This window comes from Tupaia chinensis, unplaced genomic scaffold (assembly GCF_000334495.1).
Source record: "Tupaia chinensis unplaced genomic scaffold, TupChi_1.0 Scaffold000028_1, whole genome shotgun sequence".
Lineage (NCBI taxonomy): Eukaryota > Metazoa > Chordata > Mammalia > Scandentia > Tupaiidae > Tupaia > Tupaia belangeri.
In genome coordinates, this window is record NW_006159458.1 from 2137970 (window position 1) to 2150787 (window position 12818).

At 37.3% G+C, this 12818-nt stretch overlaps 1 non-coding gene across 1 annotated transcript; it reads left to right on the forward strand.

Annotated features, from left to right (window-relative positions):
- The first annotated feature begins 12097 nt into the window (after nt 1–12097).
- On the forward strand, nt 12098–12260 carry LOC114007556 (U1 spliceosomal RNA). The gene has a single exon (XR_003549162.1). It is a non-coding gene; the product is annotated as a U1 spliceosomal RNA (small nuclear RNA).
- Nucleotides 12261–12818: the final 558 nt, after the last annotated feature.

The window sequence follows — 12818 nt, forward strand, 5'->3', positions numbered from 1 at the left end:
ATTCATCACAAAAGTACCATTTAATGTCCATTGCTAATGGAAGGACAGATCTGGTGTGGTATATATGACAGCTCTTGCTACTATCTTCACAACTTTTCTTTCTGAAAAATCAAAAAGTATTCTAAGCTAGAAAGACTTTAAAAGGTTGTAAAAAAATTAGCAGGCATTCAGAAAAATAATAAATCAACTTAAACTGATCCAGAACTGATGCAGATGTAATAGTTAACAAGCAAGACCATCAAAATAGTTATAACTGAATTCTAGATGTTCACCAAGTTAAAGAGAAACATGGAAGATAAAAAAGGTCCTCAAACTCCCACAGTTGAAAACAACAATGTCTGAGATGCCAAATACACTAAATAGGATGAACGGTACATTAAATATTGCCAAAGAAAACAGTACTTAATTTAAAGGCAGAGCAATAGGAAACTTTCTTGAAAAGAGAAGAAAAAGAGATTTTTAAAATGAGCAAAATTAAGTGAACTGTGAGATAACATTAGATAGCCTAATATGCTCATGAAAAGGAAACAAAAAAGCATATTTTAAAAACTAATGACAAAGGACCAGTAGATGGTGGAAGGGTTACATCACTGGATTCCCACATAGCCAGCTGTGGTTCAAGTCTTGGACCTGGCGGCTTAAAACTTAAACCAGGCGCATGTGGGCGTGCCCAAGATCTTGAAAGGATAATGTGAGAGAAGGGATTGTGGCATGGCCATCATCCCTGGGGGGGGTGATTTCTCGCTTTCTGTCTCTGTTTCTCTGTCTCTATGGTAAGCACACATACCCTATAGCAAAAATCTCTCTTAAAATAAATACATTTTTTAAATGACCAAAATCTTTCCAAATTTGATTAAAAATATAATCTCATAGATCCAAGAAGCTCAATACATCCAAAGTACAAGAAACATAAAGAAAACTACACTAAAACACTTTGTGATCATATTGCTAAAAACTAATGATAAAGAGAAAAATCTCAAAAACAGCCAGAGTAAAAAGATACATAATACATGGAAGGATTAAGATAAGGATGGTGGGAGATAACTCATCAGAAACAATGTAAGCAAGAAGACAGCAACATCTTTAAAATGCTCTGAGAGAGAACAAAACAAAAGTTCTGGAGGGTGGAAAGTCCAAGACTGAGGAGTTACATATGGTGAGGGTCTGTTGACAACATCATCCCATGATAGAATGTGGAAAGGCAAGAGAGCACATATAAGAGAAAGGAGAGAGGTGCTAAAATCATCCTTTTATAAGGAATCCACTCCCTCGGTAACCAACCCACTCCCCCAATAATAGTGTTAATTCATTCATGAGAGCTTTTACCTCTTAAAGGCCTCATCTCAACACTGTTGCAATGGGAATTACATTTCCAACACATGAACTTTAGGGGACACATTGAAACTATAGCATCTGCCAACCTAGAATTCTACATCCAGTAAGTAATAAATAGCAAGTACAAACTCTTACGAAGACAGAACTTCAGAGGAAGCAGCCACTTGTTTGTCAATGCCTTTCTCTTTCACACACACAAAATTAAATTATAAACAAAAACAAAAATAAAAACACACCACCACTGGGTTTTGTCCAGACATGGTGGTAGAACTGGGAACAGTGCAAAGAGGACCAGTTTTCAAGTATCAGACAGTCCTTCATTCCATCTCCATCTCAACACTGACTCGCCAGATATTCTTGGGAATTTTGTCAGCTTTACTATCTCTAAATTTTTGAAATGATGTATCGTAAAATTTTATTCCTTATCTATAAAGCTTCCTGTGAAAGGATAAGGAGAGAGAGAATGGACTCCCTAAAACGTTGTAAACTCCTTGATTCAGGAACACTAAATAACTCTTACTTTTCAAAAGCTGTATGTTTTCACCTTATTTGTCTCACTTTTTATGCAGATGGATCATTTTAAATTATATCCTTTATAATCTATTTTATTTCCCCAAATCAATTTTGATAGAAAATTAGAAGTTAAGAATGATGTTGTTGGGACCAGCAGTTAGCGTAATGACTATGTCGCTGGACTCCCACGTAGTCAACCGCGGTTCGCGTCCCGGACCTGGTGGCTTAAACTCACGCCGGGTGCGTGTGCATGCGTGCCCAAGATCCCGAGAGGAGAATGGAGGAGAAGGGATTGTGGCGTGGCCATCCCCCCTGGGGGGTGATTTCTCACTTTCTGTCTCTCTGTCTCTCTCTGTCTGTCTGGCGAGCACACGCACCCTATAGCAGAAAAAAAAAAAAAGTGATGTTGTTAATAAATTTGATTGGCAGATCTGACCAAAGAGAAAGCCAAGTGTCAGGTATCATTATATTAGATAAAGAAATGGATCTTTAAAAAATATGGATTGGTCTCAGGCCAGTCAGGTGGAATGGTGGTTAAGGAGGCTAAAACCTCACATGGCTAGCTGTGAAGTTCAGTTCTCAAACACAGTGGCTTAAAAAACACGCCAGTCACATATGAGTGCATGCCCAAAATCGTGAGAGGAGAATGGAGAAGATATTGTGGCATGGTAGTTCCCCTGGAGAAGCTTTCTCATTTTCCCCTTTGTCTCTGGTAAGCACACATTCCCTATGGCAAATAAAAAAAATAAAAAAATAAAAAAAGATGACTGGCCTCCAAATAAAAGATTTAAAAGATGTGTAATGCAGTACCTTTTGAGTGAAAGGAACACTGATGATTTATCTTGATTTCTGTGAGGTCTACCATCTAAAGTATCACCCGAGAGTAGATTAGATTAGGGCCTAAACTAACAGCCTAATTTTTAACTTAATTGCCTCTTTGAAGGTCCATTTCTAAATACAGTCACATTCTGAGGTATAGAGGGTTAGATCTTCAACATATGAATTTTATGAGTATGAAATTGAGCCTGAGGCCAGCAGGTGACATGGTGGTTGAGGCAATAGACTCCCCCACGGCCGACTGTGGTTTAAGTCTCAGACCTGGCAGTTTGCTTTCTCATTCCACCTCAGCCCCATCTCTCTCTGGTCAGCACATGTGCCCTATAGCAAATTAAAGTAATAATAATAAATCTTTTAAAAAGTTTTTTAAAGAAATTCAGCTCAAAACATACACCAAATGTTAAAATCCTACACCTTTTGTTAGATAAATTGGAAGATATACTGAGACACAATAAAATTTATTTGAGCAAATAGTGATGCACGAATCAGGAAACAGAAAGAGGTTTTGGGCTCCACCAAAAAGGCTCAAGGGATGGGATTTTATAGGGTAAACGCAGAAGTAAAGCAAAGATAATTTCTGACTGGTTATCGTTATACGGGTGCCTGATTTGGTCTATCCTTTTGAAAAGGCCCTAGTTATAGAACTATAAGGTAGTTGGTAGCTTCTGATTGGTTGAAGTTAAGTTTCATTTTTCTCTAATATAAGCATTTACAAGAAATGCTTTTAAATGTCACATTTTGCTTATGTTTGCAATTCAAGCCAGGTTACTTCCAAGGCCTAACTGGTTTGTCTCCTCAGAGATTTTCCAGAGCAGGTCTCCATTTTAAATCACTTTAAAAAAATGTATTTTCCAACCTCCTTTGAGACTAAGGAAGGTCATCTGACCCAGTTCCACCTACTGAGGTGTCAGAGGACATCTTTTGGTGTGGAGGACCTTATGAGAAAGCTTTTGGTTTTCATGATAAAAGGGGGAAACCCAATTTAGTCCAGCTTCTAGCCTCTCTTTCAGCTTTGACCACTGATTTGTCTAATGCCTCTAACAATAAGAAAAAGATCAGAGAATGGAAGAGATGCCATCTTAGAATCCTGAAACAAACTGTCTTCTCATATGAGAAAAATGTACTGTTTAAGCTTCTGTCAGTCATGTTTTCTCCCACTGCTGAAAGCACTCTTAGCAGATGTACATGGAAATACCAGACTAACTGTTCCCAGTCATGAAACTATAGGCATAGTTTTCATATTAGTCTCTTATCCTTTAATAGCAATAGGTCTTTAGAATCTCTCATTGTTGATATTTGTAATTCATGTCTTTTCTCACTACCTCTTGGTGAATAGGTTTATCGATTTAAACTGATGTTTTTTCCAGATGACCAGCTTTTGCTTTCATTGATGTCCTCTTTATTTTCTGTTTTCAGTTTTGATTGCTGCTGTTATCTTTATTATTTTATCCCTTATATTTATTTTGTTTTAATTTTCTATTTTACTTCCAGCACTGTAAGAGGAGACTTTCTTCTTTTCTAATATAAGAATTATTTTCTGTGTAAATGAATATGTTCTTCAAAAACCTGTATGTTGAAATATGGACCTCTATTGTGTTAGTATATCATCAGGCAGGGAGTGGTATGGGGGTATATTCTGGAGTAGCCTAAGGTAATTAGGTCAAAAGGGTGGAGCCCTCATGAATGGGATTAGCACACTTACAAGAAGCAGCATGAGACCTCTCTCTGCTCACTCCCTTCACGTGAGGACACAACTATCAATAGCAGATGGTCATTTGCAAAACAGGAGGAGTGCTCTCAACAGATAACAGATCTTCTGGAACTTTGACCTTGCATTTTCTAGTCCCAGGACTATAAGAAATAAATGTTTCTCATGTAAGTAACCCAGTCTATAGTATTCTTGTTATAAAGTCCAAGCTAAATGAAACATTTCCCTCTAAGCACTGCTTTAGTTGTATCTCATAAAATTTGGGAATTTTCCATGGATCTTTTATTGATTTTCAGTTTACTTACATTGTGATGTGATTTCAACCATCCCACATTTCTTACAATATGTTTTGTGACCTAAAATGTGGTTTATGTGTACTTATAAACAATGTTTATTTTCAGATTTTGTGTCCCATATTGTTAAGTTGTTGTTCAGGTTTTCTATATGCTTATGATTTTCTGTTTGCTATCTGCTTAGTCTATGAATTACTGAGAAAAGAATGTTTAAATCTTTATCATCATGGATTTGTCAGTTTCTTGATTCAGTATTATCAGTTTTTGCTTCATGTATTTTCAAATTATTACTGGCATATATATTTTAGATTTGTATGTGTTTATGATAAATTTATCTCTTCATCATTGTGATTTATCCCTATTTATCTCTGATAATACTCCTAGTTCTGGAGACACCCCTCACTTAACAACCAAGTTCAATTCCTGACTAGACCGTTAAGCAAATTAGCCAATAACTGAGGAGCTTAAAGGCAGATGTCTTCTGGTATGTTGTGATGCCACAGGGTATGCACTTTTCAATAGATACAACATGATGCCACATTAGCTTCAAGTAATTCTATCCATGCAAAAAACATACATTACATAAGCACCAGAAAACAACAAGGTGCACCACAACACAGTAATATAAATCCAGTATAACTCTGAACACTACTACGGGTACACAATAAAGTACAAATTTATAAATGAAATATGTATTAATAGTCTTAGGTGATTGCAAATATATTGTGTAGTGAATACTAACCGACTACAGGAATGAGACAAACACTAAGAAATGATATTTCTGAGATTTAGACTGAGAAAAGGGATTCCCCGCTCTGGAGAATAGGTCATAAGTCTGAGCAGTCATTAAACAGGCAGGTCGTTAAGAGAGGAGTAGCTTATTCTTCATGTTTAACCTGTTTGTATCTTTACATTTAAAATATGCTTCCTACCAGGCTATGAAGGAGAGACACTGTATGTCCCCACTTAATATATACGGACTGTCCACACTCTGACTGAAACTGATTGACTAAAGGATATCGTGTGTGTGAAAGAGTAGGGTCTGAGGAAGGACATTTAGAAGAAAAATAGAGAAGCAAAGCATTAATGGGATAAAGAAATGTGGTATTATCTGTTGAAGATATTTTATAGTTTCATCAACTGGACTAGAGAGAAATGTTCACCTGTTGTAATATTCACTTTGTAAGATAAATAATGTGATTGAATGTATAAAAGAAAGTGAAATAAAAAATATGCTTCCTATAGACAGCATATACTTGGGTTTTTCTTTTCAATTCAATCTGACAATCTCTGATTTTAATTGGTGCGTTTAAGTCACTTACTTTTTAACTAATTATTATGGGACCAGGTTGTGTCACAGGAATAACAAAACTGGTCCAAGATAGGGAAGGTCCAGGGTTTGCATCCCAGAATGTTCCTGAACACAGCTGGCATGCACACACATGCCTGTGATCCAGGCATCAATGTCAAGACCTTATTGGAGGGCCTATCTTTCTCACTCTCTCTCTCTTTCATCTCTCTCTCTCTCTCTCTCTTTCTCTCTCTCTCTCTATATATATAATGGAAGGAGTAAATAAACTTTTTTAAACATGCTAATTATTCACACATTTGTATTTAAATCTACAATTTAGTCATTTGTTCTCTTTGCCCCACCTGTTCATTATTTACTTTTCTTCAATTCCCTACCTTATTTTAGTGAGGAATATATATATTTTTGGAGCTTTTTTCTTTTCTTTTTTTTTTTTTTTGCTATAGGGCACGTGCGCTCACAAGACAGACAGAGACAGAGAGACAGAAAGTGAGAAATCACCCCCCCCCGGGGGGGATGGCCACATTACAATCCCTTCTCCTCCATTCTCCTCTTAGGATCTTGGGCACACATGTACATGTGCTCAGCATGAGTTTAAGCCACCGGGTCTGGGACTCGAACTGTGGTTGACTACATGGGAGTCCAGCAATATAACCATTATGCTAACTGCTGGTTCCAGGAATATTTTTTTAAGATGCTATTCGGAGAATGAGAATAATATCGGTGGACTTTGCGTAAAGCAGGTTGCCACCCATAATTTGGGTGAGCCTTATCCAATCAGCTGAAGGCTTAAACGAAACAAAAAGACTAGCTCTACAACCATAGAAGATTCTCCAGCAGATGGTCTTTAGGCTTCATCTTCACAATCTGCTGTTCTGTGTCACCCAGAGGCCCACAGTGCAGAACTTACACTTGCAGCCTCCATAATTGCACAATCCAATTCCTTACAACGACTCACTTTCTACATATATAGAAACTGCATCCCTTTGACTAATTTGTTCTTTCAACCTCTGGACTATAACCTGGTACAACTGTAAGACCCACCTTGTCCTTGCTTATTTCCCCTTTCTATGGGATCATAGTTGCCAACTGTGCAATGTCTGAAAGATCTCTTTCATATATATTAACCAGTTTTTTTCTATATTTAAGGTATATCAGTTAATTAGGTTCCTGTTACTCTATGTTTATTGCGAACAGAAGTCCTGCCTGCATGTTTGAACCCCATACATACTACACAGAATCCTGGGATGATCCCAGTTAAAGCTCGAGAAACTAATCCAAATGCCTCTTATTACAAATGAGAAAAACTGAAGCTCTCATTCTCTTTTTTTTTTTTTAACAAATATTTACGGGAGTTTTTAAGGATTCTGAATATACATATTTTGTGCTGAAAACTAATAGAGTGGTCTTTCTACCAAGGGAGCTTGCAAATTGACAGACAGCTCTAATATATCATTTACAGGTTCAGAGAAGATACGGGCCCATGGATTCCTTCTGCCAATTGTTCAGATTTAATAAATAGCACCTCTTTGCCTTCCCAAACTCAGAAAAAAATTAAGAAAAATAATTAATTGTGAAAGATTGTATTAATGATTTTTTTTAAGAGAGATTTTTGCTACAGGGCATGAGTGATCGCGAGAGAGACAAAAAGTGAGAAATCACCCCCCCCAGGAAGGGTGCTACACTGCAATCCCTTCTCCTTCATTCTCGTCTCAGGATTTTGGGCACACATACAAATGTGCCCAGTGTGAGTTTTAAGTCACTGAGTCCAGGACTCAGATTGTGGTAGACCACATGGGAGTTCAGTCACGTAACTATTACAGCATGTCCCGAATTAATGCTGGTCCCAAATTAATGACTTTTTAATCCTAAAAGCTCATTAGAGAACAAGCATCAGCTTTATGTATAATGGGACCTGACACTTCATCTCTGGAAATGCAGACTTACTCACCAGTCAGGGCAGTGCAGGACACCAACAGGCCTCCCCACATAGGAGCCCAAACAAGCTGACCTCACTTGGGTAAACTGCAGAGTCAAATGCATCCTCCTGCAGGCAGCAGTGTCCTGAGGCAATGCAGAAGGGTGTAAGCCATGCATTTCCTAAACTCAGAAAACCTGGGAAAGGGCCCATGCCAGGGCAAGGAGAGGTCAAATGGATTACTCTAGAAGTCTCTCCCACAGTGCTCTGTGAGAGATGGAGGATCAGCCTTCTCCTTCACGCCGATCATTTTTACTGTTGACAAGTCTCTTTTTGTTGTCTTATGCATATTTATCAAAGGTTTCTCAAACTCCAGACCTCTTGACAATGCTTTTTAGGCCTCATTGCCCCTAGTCTTGCCCCACAACTCACAAATGAGAGGCCTCCACGTACTAATAAAAACAGCACCCTTGCATGACTAATGATGAAAGACTGAAGAAACCCAAACAGAGTTAATTATCTTATAGAAAAGGTGGCCTGTTTTATTGAGTATTTCCTCAAAATCTATAGCCTTTCTGACACATATTAAATGTCCAAGAAATGTCTGTTGGACAGACATTCAAATAACTAACACAGGCTCAAAGGGGGGTCTAAACCTACTTAAATTAGTGCCAAAATTTCAGAAGTACAAACAAATTCAAGCAATAGGCATTTGAAAATAACTAGCACAGGCTCAAAGGACAAGGGTCTAAACCTACTTAAATTAGTGCCAAAATTTCAGAAGTACAAACAAATTCAAGCAATAGGCATTTGAATACATTGATTTTAGATCGCAGGGTCAAAGTGAGGAGAAGAGCATGGGTTCTAGACTCTAGACTTGAATTCTGGCCTCACTTGGACAAGTTGTTATAACCCCTCAGGGCCCAAATCCTCTCATCTATAAATTAGGAACAATATTATTTACCCCAGAGTGGTTCTGGGAAGGTAAATGAGATCATTCATTTTTAAGTGCTTAATCCACAGTGCCTAGTATATAATCACTCAATAAATATTAGCTAATAGTAATAAAACAGTTGTTTTAACCAGCTGAGCAAGACCACAGAACTCTGACCTCCAAAAGAGAGTAACTATAATCCCATCTTTAAGCCAACAGTGTGAGGAGATGAAGTAAAATGTTCATGGAAGGGCTGCATGTATACCATGGATACCAGATATCCCATTAGGTCATATTTCCTGGCTACCACTATTCATTCACTGATTACCCCATAAAGATGTAGAAACCTAGGGATGTTTGAGGTGAGATAAGTGTTTTATAAGATCAGAGGCTCTTCTGAGACCATCTGCAAAGCTGCTGACAGTCTTTTTATTGGAGAGGGCTGTGCTTCTTAACAAGGCTGTCATCATTTCTTTTCTCAAACTGGGTGTGGGTCTGGGAGCCACAGCTGAGAGGCAGCCTCTCTGGGTGGTCTGTCTGCTGCTGCCCAGGCAGTTGCTGTTGTCTTTCCTTAAGTCAGGTCTCTTCACCTTTTTAATATTTATCACTGACCTCCCTTGCATTCATTGACCTTGCATTCACTACAGACCATGCATCTGTTAAGCTATATCAAATATTGATAGTCAAATAATTGTAAGGGTGGAAAACCAATTTACAAAGCATAAATTCCCTAATGAAGCAGATATGCTGGCTGAGAACTAAACATTCATTCTGGGTATGTGAAAAGAAAGGGAGTGTTAATTTAGTACAATGAATTGCTTGATAAAATTTGCACTTTTTTATTTTTTTATTTTATTTTATTTTATTTTTTAGAGGTTTTTGCTATAGGGTGTGTGCACTCGCCAGACAGACAGAGAGAGACATAGAGAAAGCGAGAAATCACCCTCCAGGGGGAATGGTCACGCCGCAATCCCTTCTCCTCCATTCTCCTCTTGGGATCTTGGGCACGCACGCACACGCGCCCAGCGTGAGTTTTAAGCCACCGGGTCCGGGACGCGAACCGTGGTCGACTATGTGGGAGTCCAGTGACATAGCCATTATGCTAACTGCTGGTTCCCTAAAATTTGCACTTTTGAAACAACTTTGTGAACAAATGTTAGAACTCAGAAAACACTGGAAATTGCAACATATTCTAATGATTAGCCAGCCCTTGGAAAATAAATCCTTTCAACTTGGATCATTCCAATCACTTACAATGAATACATCACTGTGTATGGTGACTCTCTCCCACAGCTGCACCACGTACTCAGTTGTAAATAATAGAACAAAGCAGAAGGTAAGACATGTAACGGAAGTTTGGATCCAATACACTTCATGAATTCCATGAGGCTTAAAAGTGTCTTCTTAATCAAGGCTTTTCCTGACTGACAGTTTCCAAAACTCAATTGACATTAGCTTAAGAGGAAAACACATGTAGATTAAGATGACCATCACTCCTAACTTGTTTGGGACTGAAGGGTTTCCCAGAACACAGTGGCAAAATTAGGAGCATCCTGACCAGCCCAAGATAGTTGATCACTGGCATCTTCCTGGGGTGAGATATACTGCAAAGATATTTGAGTATCTGTGGAATTAAATGGCAGGAAATACAGACTGGTTTCTTTTTTCTTTCTTTCTTTCTTTTTTCTTTCTTTCTTTCTTTCTTTCTTTCTTTCTTTCTTTCTTTCTTTCTTTCTTTCTTTCTTTCTTTCTTTCTTTCTTTCTTTCTCTCTCTCTCTCTCTTTCTTTCTTTCTTTCTTTCTTTCTTTTGGAGAGGTTTTTGCTATAGGGTGTGTGCGCTCTCCAGAAAGACGGAGAGACAGAAAGTGAGAAATCACCCCCCCAAAGGGGATGGCCACACTGCAATCGCTTTTTCTCCATTCTGTTGGGATCTTGGGCAAACACGCACACGCGACCAGAGTGAGTTTAAGCCACAGGGTCCGGAACTCGAATTGCGGTCAACTATGTGGGAATCCAGTGACTTGGCCATTACGCCAATTGCTGGTCCCTAGACTGATTTCTTAAACTACAACAACAAAAATACCTGGAAATCCTTTCCATTCAAACAGCTATTTTTGCTTTCTCTGCTTTTTTTGTGTACTCTAGTTCTCCCAAAATGTATGTTTTAGCCTTCTCTCTGATCTATAGATTACTTCACAATTTTATCCTTAATAAAAGGGAACAACGGCATCAATGGGCAGTGTGGTGGTTGAAGTGCAGGACTCCCATGTGGCCAACTGTGGTTGAAGTACCAGACTTGGCAGCTTGCTTTCTCACTCTCTCCCTCTCTCTCTCACACTGTTGCTGTCTGTTGAGCACACATGCCCAATAGTAAATTAAAAACTAATAAATAAAATAAAATAATTTTTAAAAAGAAAATAATTATTAATAAGAATAAATAAATAAATAGCCCAGGACTGTAACTCAGAATTTTAGAGTCTATATTCTCATACATAATCTTCCAGGTTTCCAAATAAGAATTTAAATTCATCAGTATGTTCAAATATGTTCTGAAGTCTTTCTAAGAATGTTGGTTAGCCCAATGACTATAATCCTAAAAATGCTTGTACTGACTCAAAATCCAGAGGTCACAATCTGATATTGTTAATCACTGAACATATTCATCAAATTGGTTATTAATCACAAGGTTTGAGGAAGAGTTACAGAAAATTATGAGAGTAACTTGTTCCTGATCAGTGCCTTTAAATGGAAATATTGGGTTGTCAGCTAAATCATGACACATTTTTGCATAGAAAAATACGTCATGACTTTCCTGATGACCTAATATTTCTGTCTTCTCAGAGCATATCCTAATCCTGTTTCTGTTATTATAATTCCCTTGAATATTTTAAAACATGAGACCAAATTTTCCTACAATTATTTGATCAATTGCTGCATGTATCTCAAATACATTGACCTCAGATTTCACTGTTAGGGTAAGTCTATGATTATTCCAAAGACAGATGTCTCAACAACTTATTTGCATATTTGAAATTCTCACTATGAGAAGGGTTCTCTAAATGGTTAGTTGAGTTTAATTAAAACACAGTACGTTTGATGTTAACAAATCATCCTCAAAATTGCAAAGAGAAAAAAACCAACGGGTCAGCTAGTTGTGTGGTAGCTACTTTAATTAAGTAATCTACATTTTAATTTTCTGTGATGAGCTATTAGCAGAACAATAAAAATATATTTAAAAAAATAAATTTATAAGCTTACCTGACAGGGACGATACCATTATCATGAAGGTGGTTGTTCCCAGGATGAAACTTATCCATTGCAGTTCAGATGTGCAGACCCTTGTAATTTCCTCAACGTGGGGAACTCAACTGCATGATTCATGGTAGTGTGGAACTGCATTTGCGCTTTCCCCGATATGGAATTAAATTGTAATTGTACATGATAATCTGCCATTGTTTGATAAACTAAACAAGCTCCAAACAGTGGGTCGTAAATAGATTTTACTCATTGATTGGATAAAATTATTGTCTTCCCTAAAAAGTTAAATGGCACCCATTTATGGTGATTTCATCCTAAAGAATCAGAAATGCTTCATTACTTAAGGCATTTTTATCCGTACCTATTTTCTTATGATAGTTCCTTCACTGATTTAAACACAGACCCTTTTCCCACTGATCATATCTTAAAAATTCTCTAGAAATTTCCTATAGTTTTAACTCTCTTCACATACATGATTATAGTGTATCTTCTAATACAATGCTTTTTTAAAAAATTTATCTTTAGTAAAATATTACCAATACATAGTTTTAAAAAGTTCTCAAAGCTTATGAAAACAAACAAAAATATCCTATCTCATTATCCTAAAAAACAATGTCAACTCTCTTGCTATTTTCTGCACATACATACTTAAATCTAAATAACATGATTATATTATCTTTTTTTAAAAAAAAGGATTCAGTTGTACTTATTAT